The following is a 16,214-nucleotide window of genomic DNA, read 5'->3' as shown; positions in this document are numbered from 1 at the left end:
TTGTTCAAGAGAACCTTCATTATACATTTCCAAGGTATTCGCTCATATAACAGTCACATAACTGTTTATCCAGCAGCAGAAGAATGATGAATGCTCCAAACACCCCCAAACCTCTTCAGTAACTCTCAAAAAAGAATTACATGATAACAATCTTCAAATGCCTAGAGGAAAGGGAATTGGACAATAGGAAGCGGTGGCTCCCAGCTTGACCCACTTTGATAATACTAAGCCTTCTTTCTGGTGTGCCACAATAGATGTCTTGTGCTCACCACTTTGAGTTATGTTATAGTGTAAGACACTTAGGGCCTTATTACGAGTTTGGTGGTCATTCTGCAGCACCACCACTGCTGCGTGGGTAGGAGGACTACCAAGCCCCTTGTGCACCCGCTCATCGGACTCTGAATTAAATCCAGGGAAGGCAGACAGTCTGCGGCGGTCTCATGGCGGCAACTGTGTTAGGCTCATAGGAGAAGCTTAACATCAGACTGGCACAGTGACAGTGCCTGCAGCACGTTCCTGCAAGGTGTGGAATGAACCATATGGTGCAAGACACACTGGGCAGGAACGGGGCGCGTTTCCAAGGAGGCACAACACGTGCCCCCCACATGCAACCCTAGGCCCAAAAGTGGCAAGGGGCCCAGTTAGGGCCCCCTTAGTTTCATGTCCGCCACACTTTTCATGGATGTTGGTGGAAATGCAACTTGGAATATGCTTGGCTGTGCTGCAGCAGCACCACCAGCATATTGCTGCCCCACCACCACAGTGGGACCCTGGATCTCGGTGGAAGCCGTGGTCCAGTGGCTATCCGATTGCCACACTCAAAATACGATGAGTGGACCCGCACTGGTGAGGCTGATCAGACCGCCATCACGAGTATGGTGGTCCTAGGACTGCCATACTCGTAATAAGGCCCTTAGTATAGGCATACATATGAGTTAGACTAACTAAGTCATTTCTGCAACAGCACCCAACTAACTATTACTTCTCCCACTGCAGCTGCCCTCCACTACATGTGGCTGACTGAGGAAAGTGTATCTCCTTGCTTCTATTAGACACTCTCACACCAGCATGGCAGTAGATCTGAACTACCTGTGTCTTCATTTTTCCAAAGGAATTAGGTAGGACATATTCAAGCAATGAATGTAGATGGGGTTACCTACACTCCAGTCTTGCATGTAAACACTCTTTGGCTGGTTTGGTATTGCCTTTGCTACTTACTTACTTGAACAGCAGTTCAAGTAATAAACTGCACAAATACATCCAAACTTTCCATATTATTCACAATTATCTCACACTGAAGCATATCATCTGAGGTCTGTTGATTTGTAAGGAGTGGCGGCCTTAAACAGACACCCTGTCATACCAGGCTTATACCCAAGACTGTCCCATAGAAATACTACACCAACAACATAAATTAATGACCAGTGATGGGACAAATAATGACATAGTTAAGTGAGCATGAAATTGATGGACTGGCTTGTACGGGAACAGAGATCTTTGGTTGGCCTACAAGCCGAGTACATGCTGATATTTGCAACACCTATTTAGGGGGTGTCTAATGTTGCACTATAATGAGTAATAAATCGTTGGAAGCTGCTGTGCTCCTCGATGCCTGCAATCTTAGAACAGAAAACACAAGATGCCACTATTTATATGGGGTGAACCAAAAGGAAATGTTTTTCTAATAACTGATAACATTTTAGCTATCAAGAATCTTATGGGTTTGTCACTACATGATCATTCTATAATTTTGGCTCTGTAGTAATGATCAGCAGTGATCCAGTCAATGACAAAGTGGAAGAAAGGGGAACCGTGATCAGATCCGTGTCTGGAAACAGCCGCGGCCGGCAGTGGGAGTACCGGCAGGGTGGTGACGTGAGGAGGGGCAGGGTGTGGGGTAGTTATGTATGGATTACGGAGCTTCCCAGGTACGTAAACATTTAAATAAATAAAACGAATTTCGTTGAGTGCACTGCATCCCCAAATGCGATGCAGTGCGCGCAACAAAATTCATTTTATTTATTTAAATGTTTACTTACCTGTGAAACTCCATAATCCATACATTACTACCCCCCACCCTGCAGCCCCTCCACACGTCACCGCCCTGCAGGTACTCCCACTGCCGGCCGTGGCTGGCTGGAAACCTAAAGTTCATAGCAAGAGTTGAGGTTTTTCTTTTTTTGAGTTACAGGTGTTTCTACATTCACAATTTTCACTGCCCATTGCAAGAAATATTAAAAATGTGCAGAACTCTAGAGTCTTCCTATAATTTTGAATAATTCTAAAAGTTTTAGATTTTAATTGTTTTTTAGAGGTGACTGGGGAATCAATTTTTGGGTTTGCTAAAAAATTGAAATCTTCCCCTATAATCACTTCACCGGGAATCTGCATTAGGGATTGTATAAACTCTTTGTATGGCACAGGATTATCCTCTCTGGGGGATAAATGCTAGCAAAGGGTAAATGTCTGTTCCCAAGACTACAGGCCGCCCAGCACCACATTCCTCACTGATCACTTATAAAGTTTACCAACCCAGCTGGACATTTTTTCGCCAGAAAGATCGCTGTGCCGCGATGTGTTGCGGAGGAAGAGGAGAAGCCCCGGTATGCTGCCCAGGACCTAAACATAGAGAAGTCTGCTAGCTTCCCCTCCAGTATATGTGTCTCTTGAATTAAAATAACAGCTGGGTTTTCTGTCTTAATCCATGATTCAATGGCCCTCATTTTCTTTTTTTTGTTGAGACCATTGACCTTAAAAGTGACCACCTTTAGGATTTCCTTTTCATCCATCAGCGCGCTATACAATATGATCCTAGAGGGGTCACGAGGTAGGCTCCGCCTTGCTGGAGGGGCACGGGATCTGTCATTAATCCCACAGGTAAAATTTGGACGAATCTAGATTTTAAAAATGGATCTCTTTTTTCCCCTCTTGCTTCCCGCTCCCATTCCACCCCCATGCACCCCCCTCCCCAGAAAGCCACGGTGAGCAGTCCACTGTCCCTGCTCACACCTGACAGGCTTACCCAACTCCCTAAAAAACTGGCACCATTACCTTGTGCCAGATGCTACCGACCTACCTACCCCACCCCTCTCTCATCCTGGACGTAAAGAAAAGAACCAAAGGACTCAAAACAAAAAGGTGAAGAAGAAGAAGAAGAAGAAGAAGAAGGGAAAAGCCTCAGAGATCTAATTGAAAGAAAAGATAACCGAGCTCAAAAAGAAAAAAGAACAGAGAAAAAAGAAAATATACAACTAATTACAGCAACACTATTAAGAGCCCTTAACTAACAGATTAGGACTTGTTTGAAGAAATTTGTTGCAGTAGTTCCTGTGCTTCGGGGACATTGCAGAACACATGAAATCTACCTTTTACAAGTACATTTAGTTTGCTTTGTTGTGCAATCATTGCCTGTGCCCCTGTTCCTTAAAAAAATGCAACATTTTAACAAATTCTTTCCGCCTTTTGGCTGCAGAGGCAGACTTGACAGGGAAATACGACATAGTTGGATTTCCGAGGAGGTGAACTGTCACTGCTTTATGGCTTTTGATAGGATTTGTTCCTTGACCCTGCAATCACCAAAATTAACAAGAATTATCTGCAGTAATTTGGCGTTAGGAGGAGGATTCGCAAGCAAAAGATGGGCCCTCGTAAGAGTCAAATCCCCATTATATTCCGGGAGGACATTTTACTTAAGGAAAGAGTCAACCCACTGTAGTGTCTGCTGCCCCTTGAGGCCTTCCGGAATACCAAGGATATGGACATTAGAATGTCTAGAGTGATTCTCCAATTCCTCCAGTTTCCACTCTATTGCGGATTTTTGCATCTGAAAAGCAGCAACTTTATCATTCATAATAGAAACGTGACCTTCCAATTACCAGATCCTGGTCTCAGCTTCAAGAAGTTGCGCCGGAACCCGGGCCATGTTATCTTCGATTTTAGTAAGATGGGCATGGATGGCAGCAATTTCCATGGATTCAGAGACTTTGAGGTCCCTAATCTCCTCCAGAATTAAGTTGAGTAGGCTCTTAGCATCTCAGTGCACAGTGAAGGACCTATCGTCTTGAGAGGAACTTTCCTGAGTTCAATCAGGCCCTAATTTAGATTGCGCTGGTGGTGCTGCAAAGCTACAGTGCTATCAAGCGCTGCCTGCCCAGCGTCTTCAGGAGTGGGTTCCCCAGATAAGCTTCGTCCAGGAGATGGCAGAGGTTGTGTTAACGATTGTGGAAGGACACTACTGTACCGCAGAGAGACATACCTTTAAGGGAGTTAGGAGGCTGTCCAGCTGTTGGTGGGACACTCTCGGTCCCCTCTGCGCCAAGTGTTAATCGAGATTTGGCTTTGAAGAATAAAGGGTATTTTTTAGTTCCTTGGACTTTCCAGCCTCGTGATCGCCCACGGAAGTGATCGCTTTTGGTTTCTCCAAAATGTGTGGAGTTGAAGGCCTAGCCCTGGGAGAGGTAACAGGGACGGGGCTAAAACTAGTGTCCAGATCGGCAGAGGCTCTCCCCCCAGATAGTCTTTTTGGGAGAGCTCTGTGTCAGCCATCTCAGAATTTTTTTTAGACAATCCCAGGTCTTCCCTCAAGGCTGCAGCACGAGTAGCCCGGGCTGCTGCTTGTCCCACGTGTTTTTTGACCCTCTGAACCAAGACTGGGGAATCGAGATGGGTTGGAGCAGTATTTCTAGAAAAGTTGCGCATGTTGAAAGTTTCGAAAAGTTTCTATTACTGCCATCACGAGGGATTACATGAGAAAAAAAAGAAGAAAAGAAGCTTTTGTGCATAGAACTCCCCCAGTGAACCTCTACTAAGTAGTACAAAAGCCCCATGCACAAACAGGCAGCACAGCACATGCACTTACCCCTTGACGAGAAACCTGGTGGTCCCTGATGGGGCCGCAAAAGTGGCAAAAAGCGAGAAGTGAGCCTCAAAGCGGCGAACTTGCTCGAATTCTAGGAGGTAGTGCTGCCCATCCCATGTCTTCTTGATGCGTCCATGATATCCTCAGCGTTTCTTCTGGAGCAGCCCAATCTGCAGAGTTGTAAAGTTTGATGAAGGCATAGCCAGTCTCTCAGCTATATCGATATGAGGCTGAGGCTTCCGGGCAGCTGCACTGTAGTTGGACTTCTGTTCTTTTCCTTCCACCCCCATTGCAGCAGGGCGATCAAGAAGGAGCAGGAAGGAGCAGGGTTGTAGCGAGCGCTGGGGCCTCACAAGCTCCCCTTCTGGAAATCAGCCACGGCCATTCCTGCCGTGCACCCAGAGTTTCCTATGGCATCTCTACGAGCGTCCTGAAAGTGGAAGGGGTTGTGGCCTATGGTGCATTCAGCCGGTGGCCCGCATCTCGCCGCAAGTACCTGTTTTTTGGGCAGATTTCGTTCTTCATAACGTATCGATTTTATATTATATCTAAGACCCTGATTTTTAGTCAGCAGAGATCCTTCCAAATGGATTTTGGATCATGCTATGATCATCTTAGAGCTTGAGTTAGGTAAAATCTCAGCTCATTCTTTGAGATGGACTCGAAATAGGCAATATCAATAGGAAGAAATCTGGATGTTACTCTGTAAAACAGAGATAAAGTAGTTTCCCGCGAGAAATCACGGGACGGCTCCTCCCCATATTGCCTGTGGCTCTCTTAAAGCACATATTCGAAGTCTAGGTATAGGGAAAGACTCTGAAAGTGCTAGAAGAGAGAAGGAAAAAAGCTAAACTTAGACCAGAAGGTGCACAGGTGCTATGATACCTTTCTCAGTAGCCCCTCAGTCTCCAACCAACTTGACCAGGCCAAACGGGCTCTAAGCGAGGCCATTATTTATAATGTGAAACCTTTAATACTAATAATAGGCAAAAGGTATAGGAAGAGAGTAATTACACTGGGAGGTTCCTTGCATGACAGGCTCGGGAATAGGCTGTAAGTAACCAGATTAGGACATTGAGATGCCTTGAACTAGTACCCGAAGTGAAGACCTAGCTATCATAGGGGAAATAATGTTCCAACACTACAGGCGTATTTATGGTCAACAACAATCCATCGATAGCGCATCATTGGACAAGTTCCTTTGGGAGCAAGAAATTCTGGTACTCTCTGAGGCCGATAAAATCAGTATGATGCGCCTTTTCTCCAAAGAAGAACTGGGGGATATTATAAGAAACCTCCCGAATGGTAAAGCCTGTGGACTGGACGGTCTCCCGGCTGAATTTTTAAAACCATTTTCAGAAGCCTTTTTAGAATATTTTTTGCTGATCGCTAATTCAATCTTAGAGGGAGGCCCAATACCACCTACATTCCAAAAAGGGAAAGTAGTTAGTTTTTTTTAAAAAGGGAAAAGACGGCAAAGACCCCAATTCATATCGCCCAATCACACTTTTAAACACTGACTATAAGATCATCACTAAACTTTTAGCCAACTGATTCAATTCCATAGCCTCGAACCTGATCCACTCCGATCAAAATGTCTTTATTGCAGGGAGACAGCTGGGGACCAACACACATTATTTAGCAGAAGCACTAGATTATTTCTAGTCCAAGAAAATACCAGCCTTGGTTCTTCTGTTAGACTCTGAGAAGGGGTTCGACTTCATGGTCTAGAAGACTTTATTCCACATCCTCTCTAGTTTTGGTATACCCCCCCAAATCACGGGGTTGATTTGGATAATGTACCATAATGCAGAAGCCAATATTATCATTAACGCCGCTGACGTAGGACAAATTAGTGTCAAATGGGGGACCAAACAAGGCTGTTCACTGCCCCCCATTTTGTTGCTTTTTTATTGAACCATTAAGGCTATCGCTATCTGAGATAATGCAGATATTCATCCCCCTTTACCTACTATGGGGAAACAAAAAATATACATGGATTATATCATGCTCATAATCAAAGGTGATAAGGAGGTCCAAACAAAGGTGTTTTTGTGGTCTTTGAGCAGTTTGAATTGCTCGGCAGATATAAAATTAACAAAAAGAAAACAGAAATAATCCAGTGTTCATGCAAGCCCGATGTTTTACACTCTGATATTTAACAAACCAAAAAGATATTTGGGGGTTTATTTCTTGTCACGAATCTCTGATTTGAATGATTTAAATTTTGCCCCACTTCTGCTGAACGTACAGGAATTACTGCATTGGTGGAACTCACTCACGTTGACTATTATGGGGAGGGTCTCACTGATCAATATGTCTGTTCTCCCGCTATTTAACTTTTTATTTTTGGCAATTCCATGTATTTTAACAGCACCTTTCTTTGCCAAATTAGAGTCAATGTCTTTTCTTTGGGGAAACCCCCCCCCCCGATTCGCACTAAGCACTTTATATGAGGAGTTGGAGAATGGTGGGTTAGCTCTTCCTAATCTCAGGGATTACTATTTTGCATACTTTGCACAATATATGTGTAGGTTTAGTTGGAATCAAATACAGGACTATTCGTAAGTTATTTTATGAATTTAATTTGCGAAGAGCACCAGATACACTGTCCATTAAAAATGTTGAAATCACCTAAATTAGTGTGCTATAAGTGTGTGCAGTGGTTCTTTCATAAATGTCAGGACTTTTATAGAAGATACACAATACCAGTAATCAATTCCTCAACCCTGTTATCCGAACTCACTTCAGTGTTTGGGATTAGAGAATCGACTGATATTATTAAAAAATGGGCCAAGGCTGGCTATCGGAAAATCCCAGATTTTATAATGATCAATAGGTGGCTCAACACTTCCGAAATGCTTAGTTAATCCTAAATTACTTCCTTCATCTAGGGTCATATAATATCCTTTTCAAGTTCCTTAGTAATCTGGATTTGATTCAGATTAATGAACGTAAAAATCTGGCATATGCAATAGTCGAAGCAACCACAGTTAGGAAACCTGGGGAGTGGAAAAAGTCTCTTAGCCCCTATCAAGGGGCTGAATCTCGCTAAGAAAGTAATATCAAAATGGGAAAAACACAAAGGATGGTGGTTACATCGAGTATGTGGTCTGAAGTAAATAAATGTAAATTTAGTACGTTACGGGGGCTAACTGGCTCCGGATGCTATTTTTTAGCAAATGGCTTCTGTACAGAACCCCACATGTTCTATGTAAAGTCTACCCTATCCAATCCGGTGTTTTTGCTGCTTAAATCACCTGCCAGTCAATTGAACAAATATTATATCACAGTGCCCTCTATTTCAGGGGTTCTGGAGAGATATTTTCCATTATCTGGAGGGTGAATGTTTAATTACAGTAGACTCCAACAATTGGCTGAAAATCCTTGGCTGTGACCCTGCTCTACATCTTTCTGATAAGGGTCACTCCTGCTCCTGAGATGGCGATCAGGCCTGGTACCAACAAAATGCGTGTGGGTTCGGAAAATGAAGCAGGTTAGAAACAGTGAGCATTTGTATGCATTGTGAATTGGGGGGCATTAAGAAGTTTGAAAAAGTCTGTGCGACTGCTTTTGATTAAATCTTAAAATCAAAGCTTAAATTTTAATGGTACTTCTAATATGCGGAAATGTTATCTGCAGTTTCATGTGTTTGACATATTTGCACATTTTCCTGCTTTCTATTGCACTATAGACACTTATTTTATAGCACTTTATTGCACTACTGACACTTTAGGTACTTTTTAATAAGTAAGCAAAGCCGTTTTAACATGATGAAACATTATCTAAGGTACATATGTTGATGTGTTTGCATAGTCCAATGTACCTGATGCACTATAGACACCTTAGCTCTCTTCAAAATTGACCGGCGATGCTGTATTTCATCTGTATTACGTCAATATACCATTAGTAGCCTTATCTTTGGCCATACTTTCAAGCTTTACTTGAACTTACACTTCAATGCACTATGGGCACTTTAGTTATTATCTTTTCAATGACGAAATTATACTGTGCCTGTTCTCTAGTGTTTTTTCTAGTTCAAAGTCATTCTGGATTTTATTCTGACTATATATTTTTTCTTCAGTTTACTTTTTATGCTACATTTGACTATTATGCAATGCATTATTACTGGATATTTATATTGTGCCGCATGGATGGATTTGTACATTTCTTATGGATCTCAATACAAAAAAAATACAAAAAAAAATGTGCAGAACTGATAACAGCTCAAAGTGATACTCAAGGGAGGGGAAGTGAGTGCATAAAGGGAGTGATACAGTATTGGGTAATATAAATGAGGTGAACATTTGCAAAGCCATAACTGCGTGGATAATTACAAACATTTGTTATGCTTTTCACACGTTTATACAAGCACTTGAAACATATGTCTGAATGGTCTACCGCTACCTATGTGGTGCTAAAAGGGCGGGAAATGCATTGGAACACTTCTAACTTTTGAGAGGCTGGGTAAAAAGAGCTCCTCGCTCTTTAATCAATCCTTCGTATTGGGTTCCTAACCGCACTGCTTTCAATCTGTAATTAATGTGACACTACTCAAAAACCCAATGGCTGCCCCCTCCCTTCCTAACTACAAGCCCTATCCCTTTACTTTGTAAGTAAGCATAATGAGCATACTGTGGTCGTTCGACTGACGTGCTATGCTGCCACAAAATGTACTCAGGCCTCTCCAGTCTTGTTTCTGGTTCCTTCGTTCCTCAGAGATGACTTTGTGTTGTATTACATTAGCTCTGCCACTACACCTACTAATTCTCCTTCTTTCGAATCCTCTCGCCTCTTAGAGTCATTTAACAGGGTCGGGTTGCCCTTTCTTCCTAAAAAAAAAAAGAAAAAACAAATGTACTACTTAGGTGCCACCAGCTGGGCAGGGGGAACACTGTTTACAACGCGGCGTTTACACCGCACTACCTTAACAACACTGCCATTACAACGCAAGTTGTTACTACGACTTGCGCTGAATGGCGCTGTTGGTTAAGGAATATTGAAATTTTATATTCCAACACCTTCCCTACTGTTACGTGGACTGATGTTGGAATATAAAATTATAATATTCCACAATCCGCGCCCTCCAGCGCAAGTCGTTGTAACGACTTGCGTTGTAATGGCAGCGTTGTCAAGTACCGCGATCTAAAAGATCGCGTTGTACTGACATACATCCGCTGGGCAGGATCCTAGGCACACTCATTAGTGCAATATATTCTATGTGCATATTTTCACCATCTATGTCTTGGCAACCGACCATCAGTCTCTCACCTATATTTCTAGATGCAGTCACATACACAGATATGGGGATATTTAGGAAAAAATCACGCATCACGTCACCTTGCTGCACTGCGCTGCTTGAAAGGCAAAGGGCAAGAATGCGCCCTATTTAACATAATACGGAGCATTCCTTTCTTTTCCCCACTCTGGCACAAAATGTGCTTCCTAGCTCCAATGCAGGCGTCCTTGCACCATGGTTCACGGGTGCCTTTGTTGTAAGCATGATTGTTTTTGTGCAGGAAGGGACACCTTCATGCGCAAAAACAATCCTGAGAGGCATTTTTCTCTAGGTGTGCAGCAGAATGCAGCCCACATAGAAAGAGGAAGTAACAAGGAGAAAGAAAGATATTTCTCCTGGTTATGCCTCACCTGGGAGGCGCAGCATTTTGATGCATTCCCAGGTCTACCACTGATGGTAAATCTGGGAACTCTCCAAAATACATGATTGGACGCGAGGGAACATCCACACTCCACCCATTGATTTGAACCGTGTGCGTTACTCTAGATTTATCAAGCCACACAAGATGGTCATGCATGGCTTCAGAAATCTAACTTAAGAATTTCCTTGCTCTTGCGCCCCATTGCGTTTATCAGGAGACGCAACTCTTTAATGAATATGCCCCATTGTAGTCACATGTAGACCCCGTGGACAGCATTTCCATTTACAATTCTACCACAGCTAAACGAAAACATACAAATGAAAAATGATGGGTTTTCTTGTTAAAAAGAGCAAAAATTAGAAATGTCATATTCATTGTAATCCTACGTTCACAGATTCTTTTAAATGTTATGCATCTATGGGGTTTGTGTGCACAGATGTGTGGAATGACATTTTGAACAAATCTTGAGTTTCCTGGGGTAGCCTCATACTTTTGTGAACTGAGATTAAAGTTGCAAACCACACGTGATTGTACATTTGAAAGTTTACCTCATAACTGCAAACATCTCCCCTAGAATCTAGATTAAATCACTGTCAATTCCTTTCAATGCACAGTGTAGTGAGGGGTGGGGTGAGTGTTGGGGGTTACGGGTAGTACTATTGTTTTAAAGTAAATTCTAATGATGATCACAGGTTGCCATGAGGTATTTTCAATGCAAGAGGTTTATTAGTTATTAGTTACAGGTTCCATAGAAGTCATGTTGAGGTCAAGTAGAGGTCTTAAGTAGATCATATGGAAGGTGCCACCAAGAGCTGCATGGTTGCTGCTCAGCCCACTCTCTCTTCAACTGTCATTCTCCACACACAAGCAGGCACACTCACACTCCACTCTCTCTGTAATCAAGCATTCCAACATTCCACGAAGACATCACATTCATTCTGGCTGAGCAGCTATGAAGGAGATGATTCAAGGTATAACAACTATTTTGAAACTTATAGTACTTTTAAATGTTGGATTGCGCCACAAACGTGGCAGGATGTAAAGAAGCTATTGAGCCCAATACGGGCAAATGCGACAGCAAGGGAGACACCTGTAAGCATTTAGGTAAACATTTGTGGACAGTCACATTTACCAAAGCAGTGTAGCAAGTAAAGTAGGGGTGCAACAAGGGTGTCATCCGCCTAATGCAAGCAAGGAATGTTGGCCACTGGGCCATACGGCATTTGCTTGAGAAGTATAAGTCAACCATAAGTATGGGTGCAGTGTTAAGGTTATCCCACTGTGCCCCGGTGCAACTGCACCTACTGCATGAATGATAGCTGTACCCCTGAAGTAAAGAATGCTTTGTAGGCGGTAGGTTTCTCCAGTGTGGTTTTTAAGGGGTTTTATTTGCAATTGATTCATTTGTGTTCACCTTTGGTCAGTAAATAGTCAAAGGTCACAGGAACTGAAGATTACTTAACAGGGACAATACAAAAATAAAACTGTTGGCAGGCTGATGCTTCTGCAACTTTCAGTAGTAATGATATCACAACTAAAGTGTGATGAAGAAATTAGGCGCAGGTGTTTGTACTTGCTTAACTTGTCTATTTTCATTTGGATATAAAATCATAGGGACTTCTTAATTGGTGTCTGAGCTAAGAACAGAGATTTAAATAAATGTAATGATCCCGGTTTTTACAAAAATATTTATTCATGTCTATTTCAGTTTAATTTACAATATTTCTCTGTCTGAACTAAAGCAGCAGAAATGCAATGTTTGTGAGTTTTGTTTTTCAGTATACCGTATTTGCAATCTGGTTGGCATTGATTAATATTAATTCAAACGGATGAAACATATAATAACAGTTCAAACAGACAACTGTGCAGAAGCTTCTGATCACTGGGATATTAATATCAGCTCTGAAAAGAAACATGCTGCTATTTACTTAATGAACTATAAGCTGCCTAACATTTTCATTAGAAATGCACCGAAACCAAGCAATATGTGTTTGAATTAGGTGTTTGATGTCTAATGAGTTTCCTGAAGAAAAAAATCATAAATAGTTTAACAGATGCACAAGAGCAAGAGAGAGAAATGCTGCATAGTCTAATTATATTTTACTGATCAATTTCATAAAAGTGGTGCACTGTTGCTGTCAACTGGGTATAATTTGTTATTATTTGTTGGTTGCTGTATTCCGTTTGCTTTGTTTTATATTATACAACCCTGTTCTATTTTTCCTATATTTGAAATGATAAGCTGTATGAGAGAAAAAGGTAGAAAGGAAAAGACGTTTAATTACTAAACAACTCTATTAATACTTAATAAATCCCCTATGAAAGATTCATGAACACTTTCTAGTACGTGAACAAGAAAAACAAAATAAATCGAATGGACTGAAAGGCCTGAATTACTGTATTTAGAAATATAGAAAAATGGATTGTTTGATAAAGCTGGAGCAACATAAATAACCGAATCCTGCAAGGCACATCATGGGTGATACAAAAATGGGGTTTTGTTTTGGTGGATTAGAAAGATTCCAAAACTACCATACTAGAGGAGGGATGTAACAGGAATCCCTACAGTTCAGGGTCTCATTTCTCCTTTAGTTGTGGTTTGTTAGATCATCGCTAGACACAATACAATTCACCTAGCAGCCATGAACATAGTTTGCTTTATTTGAATTCAAATACTTCAAAGGTAAAATCATGGAATTCTTTAAAGAGGAATACTAATGTATAGGTGTCATATGGTCGGAAAACAGCCTTTACAACGAGGTTTTTATCACGTTGTACATTTACCACACATTTTTGCCACGCATTTTTTTAGAACTCACATTCTTTTACAACGTATGCCGTTACCACGCATTTAAGGTAAGTAGTTCGGTGCCGGGGGGGGTCTCTGCCCACAAATACATTGTTCATATATATATATGAATACATATATAAACAATGTGTGGTGAATGAATATGTTATAAAAGCATATACGTTTCTGAAAAATGTGTGGTCACCAACGCGTGGTAAAGGCACGCAGAGTATTTCCATGCGTTGTTCCGTAACACAACCGTAGCACCAGCCGTGGGCCGTGGAGGGTGTTTCGGTGGGGCAGAGAGGCGGGGGGGGGGGATGGGCAGGGTGGGGGGTGCTAAAAACCGGAGTATGGATTATTGAAGGTAAGTAAACAATTAAATTAATAAAACGAATTTCGTAGCGCGCTGCATCGCAAAATGTGATGCAGGGTGCACTACGAAATTTGTTTTTTTTATTAAATTGTTTACTTACCTTCAATTATCCATACTCCGGTTTTTAGCACCCCCCACCCTGCCCCTCCCCCGCCCCGCCTCTACGCCTCACCGAAACTCTCTCCACGGGCCGTGGCTGCGTAGCACTGGTAATACCAAAAGTCGATTTTGTGCTAAAACAGTATGGCAAAGTGTGCTCATACTAGCCACATTCTGTAAAGAGTGACTGCAGGTAGCGAATTCCACAATCTACACGAGCAGTAGCGGCCCGTATAGGGCATGTTGCTTGGGAGTGACGTGGGGCGGGGGAGGGGCAGGGTGGGGGGGTAGTAAACACTGGAAAACGGATGAATGCAGGTAAGTAGACATTTAAATCAAATTTCATTGCACACCCTGCTTTGCCAAATGCGATGCAGCGCGCACAACGAAATTCGACCCATTGACCCAAGAGGGTTCCAAACTCCTTTAAGTGGCGAAGCACATCCCGGACAATGGCAGGGCCATCAGTCAAGTAAAGCAAAGGTTTGTCCACATAAAGCAAAATGATGTATTTGTGGTCATCAACCACAATGCCACTCCCTCTGCTCTCTCGACGAAACAGTTTAGCCAAAGGCCAATGCAAACAAGAGGTGGGGCAACGGACGTCCCTGCTGCATGCCTTGGAATATCTCAAATTGTTGGGAGATCGTAGTGCCCAGCCGGTCTCTCGCTGTCGGACCACTGTACAGCAATGTGATCCATTTAATCAAGAATTCTCCCACTACTAAAAGACACATGACCAAAATGAGAAAGTCGTGTCAATGGCCTTCTTGAGGTCCACCGACATGAGCATGGCTTCTGTGAGGGACTGCACCGTAGAGTGATACAGGCTATGATAGAGCTGCCTAAGGTTAAGGGTGATACTGTGGTTCAGTATGAATCTATTATGGTCTATAGGGACCAGAGCTGGTATAAGGGGTAATAATCAGGAGGCCAAAACCTTACTAAGAATCTTGAAATCCATGCTGAGCAGGGACCGGGGTTGGAGCGCCGATGGGGGCGCACCCAGGGGTTTGGTCTTGGGGAGGGTCACCAAAAGTGTGCTTCTCATAAAGTCGGGCAGGATTCTCAGTCTCAACAAGTCTGCATAAAGTGTTTCCAGTTTTGGGGCTAAGTGTCTCATAAATGTAGAGTAAAACTCAGCAGGGAGACTGTTTGGGCATAGGGATTAACCAGTAGACATTTTTTTTATGGCCAGTCTGATCTCCTGAACTGACACAAGGCCCCTAACAGTTTCACCAGCCCCATGTGGTATAATCCAGAGAGGCAACCGGTCCAAAATATCTGCCTATGAATGCACTGGCAGTACCTCTGGGTAATTGGTATGGTGCCTCCTGGTTGTCCCAAAGGTATTATTATTGGCCCCTAGGGAGTAGACCATCAGCAGCTTGGAATTGGATGATAGGGGAGCCATGAGTCTCAGGTCGAATGAGCCAAGCCAGGAGTCTCCCAGACTGCTCTTCCCCTTCATAGGCCCGGGTCACGTAGGTCTTATAGTAATGCAACACAAACAATCTAGAGTAGTATCATAGTGCTCCTTCACCTCAAGCAGTCTATGGTGATCCAAAGGCATTATCTATGGTGTTGAGCATGCCATCATGAGTTCTCAACTCTTTATCTAATTCCCTACGGACCCCCACTGATCAACTCAGGCAGTGTCCTCAGGGCCCCACCTTAAATGCTTCCCATGCTACCAGGCTGGTGGACAATGAGCCATGGTTAATGTCAAAATATCCAGAGATAGCAGCTTGTAAGGATTTCCTCCAACAGGTTTCTTCGAGTGCTGAGTCTCCTCGTGGGAATTACCGGGCAATCACCAATTGTATGGAATGCCAGGAGTAAGTGGTGAGGGTCATACATGTTCCCTAGTGTGAATTCCTTACACCAATATACTCTCATTAACCTAGAGATATCTCCCTTCCCACATCTACAGAGGAATATATCAGCTTGAATAGGGTCCCAGCCCTAAATCATACCAAGGCTCCCTGGGCAAACGCAGAGTAGGAGGTGGCATATAACTGACCACGCCACCTACATCGTAAGTGCTCCACTTCCACACCCATAAGGTGGGTCTCCTGCAACATAGCAATGCACATGCTCCAGTGCTTGGGGTATCTGTGGATAATATGGCACTTGGATGCAGACCCCATCCCCTGGGTTTTCGAGGTCATGAATGTGAGACCAGGGTGTTGAGGGTCCATCTACCAAAACAGGGTGGGATGTACGACGGTACAACGCGTGGTATTACCACGCGTACTGTTACAATGTGTTTTTTACAACGCAAGTCGTTACCACAACTTGTGCTGTAGGGGTGCTGGACTTAGAATAGTTAAATTTACTATTCCAACACCAGCCTATGTACAGTAGGGAAGGTGTTGAAATAGTAAATCTACTATTCCTTGTCCTTGAGCGCCCTCCAGCGCAAGTCGTGGT

The sequence above is a fragment of the Lissotriton helveticus genome, chromosome 8 (assembly GCF_964261635.1).
Source record: "Lissotriton helveticus chromosome 8, aLisHel1.1, whole genome shotgun sequence".
Lineage (NCBI taxonomy): Eukaryota > Metazoa > Chordata > Amphibia > Caudata > Salamandridae > Lissotriton > Lissotriton helveticus.
Note: the sequence above shows the minus strand (reverse complement) of the source record.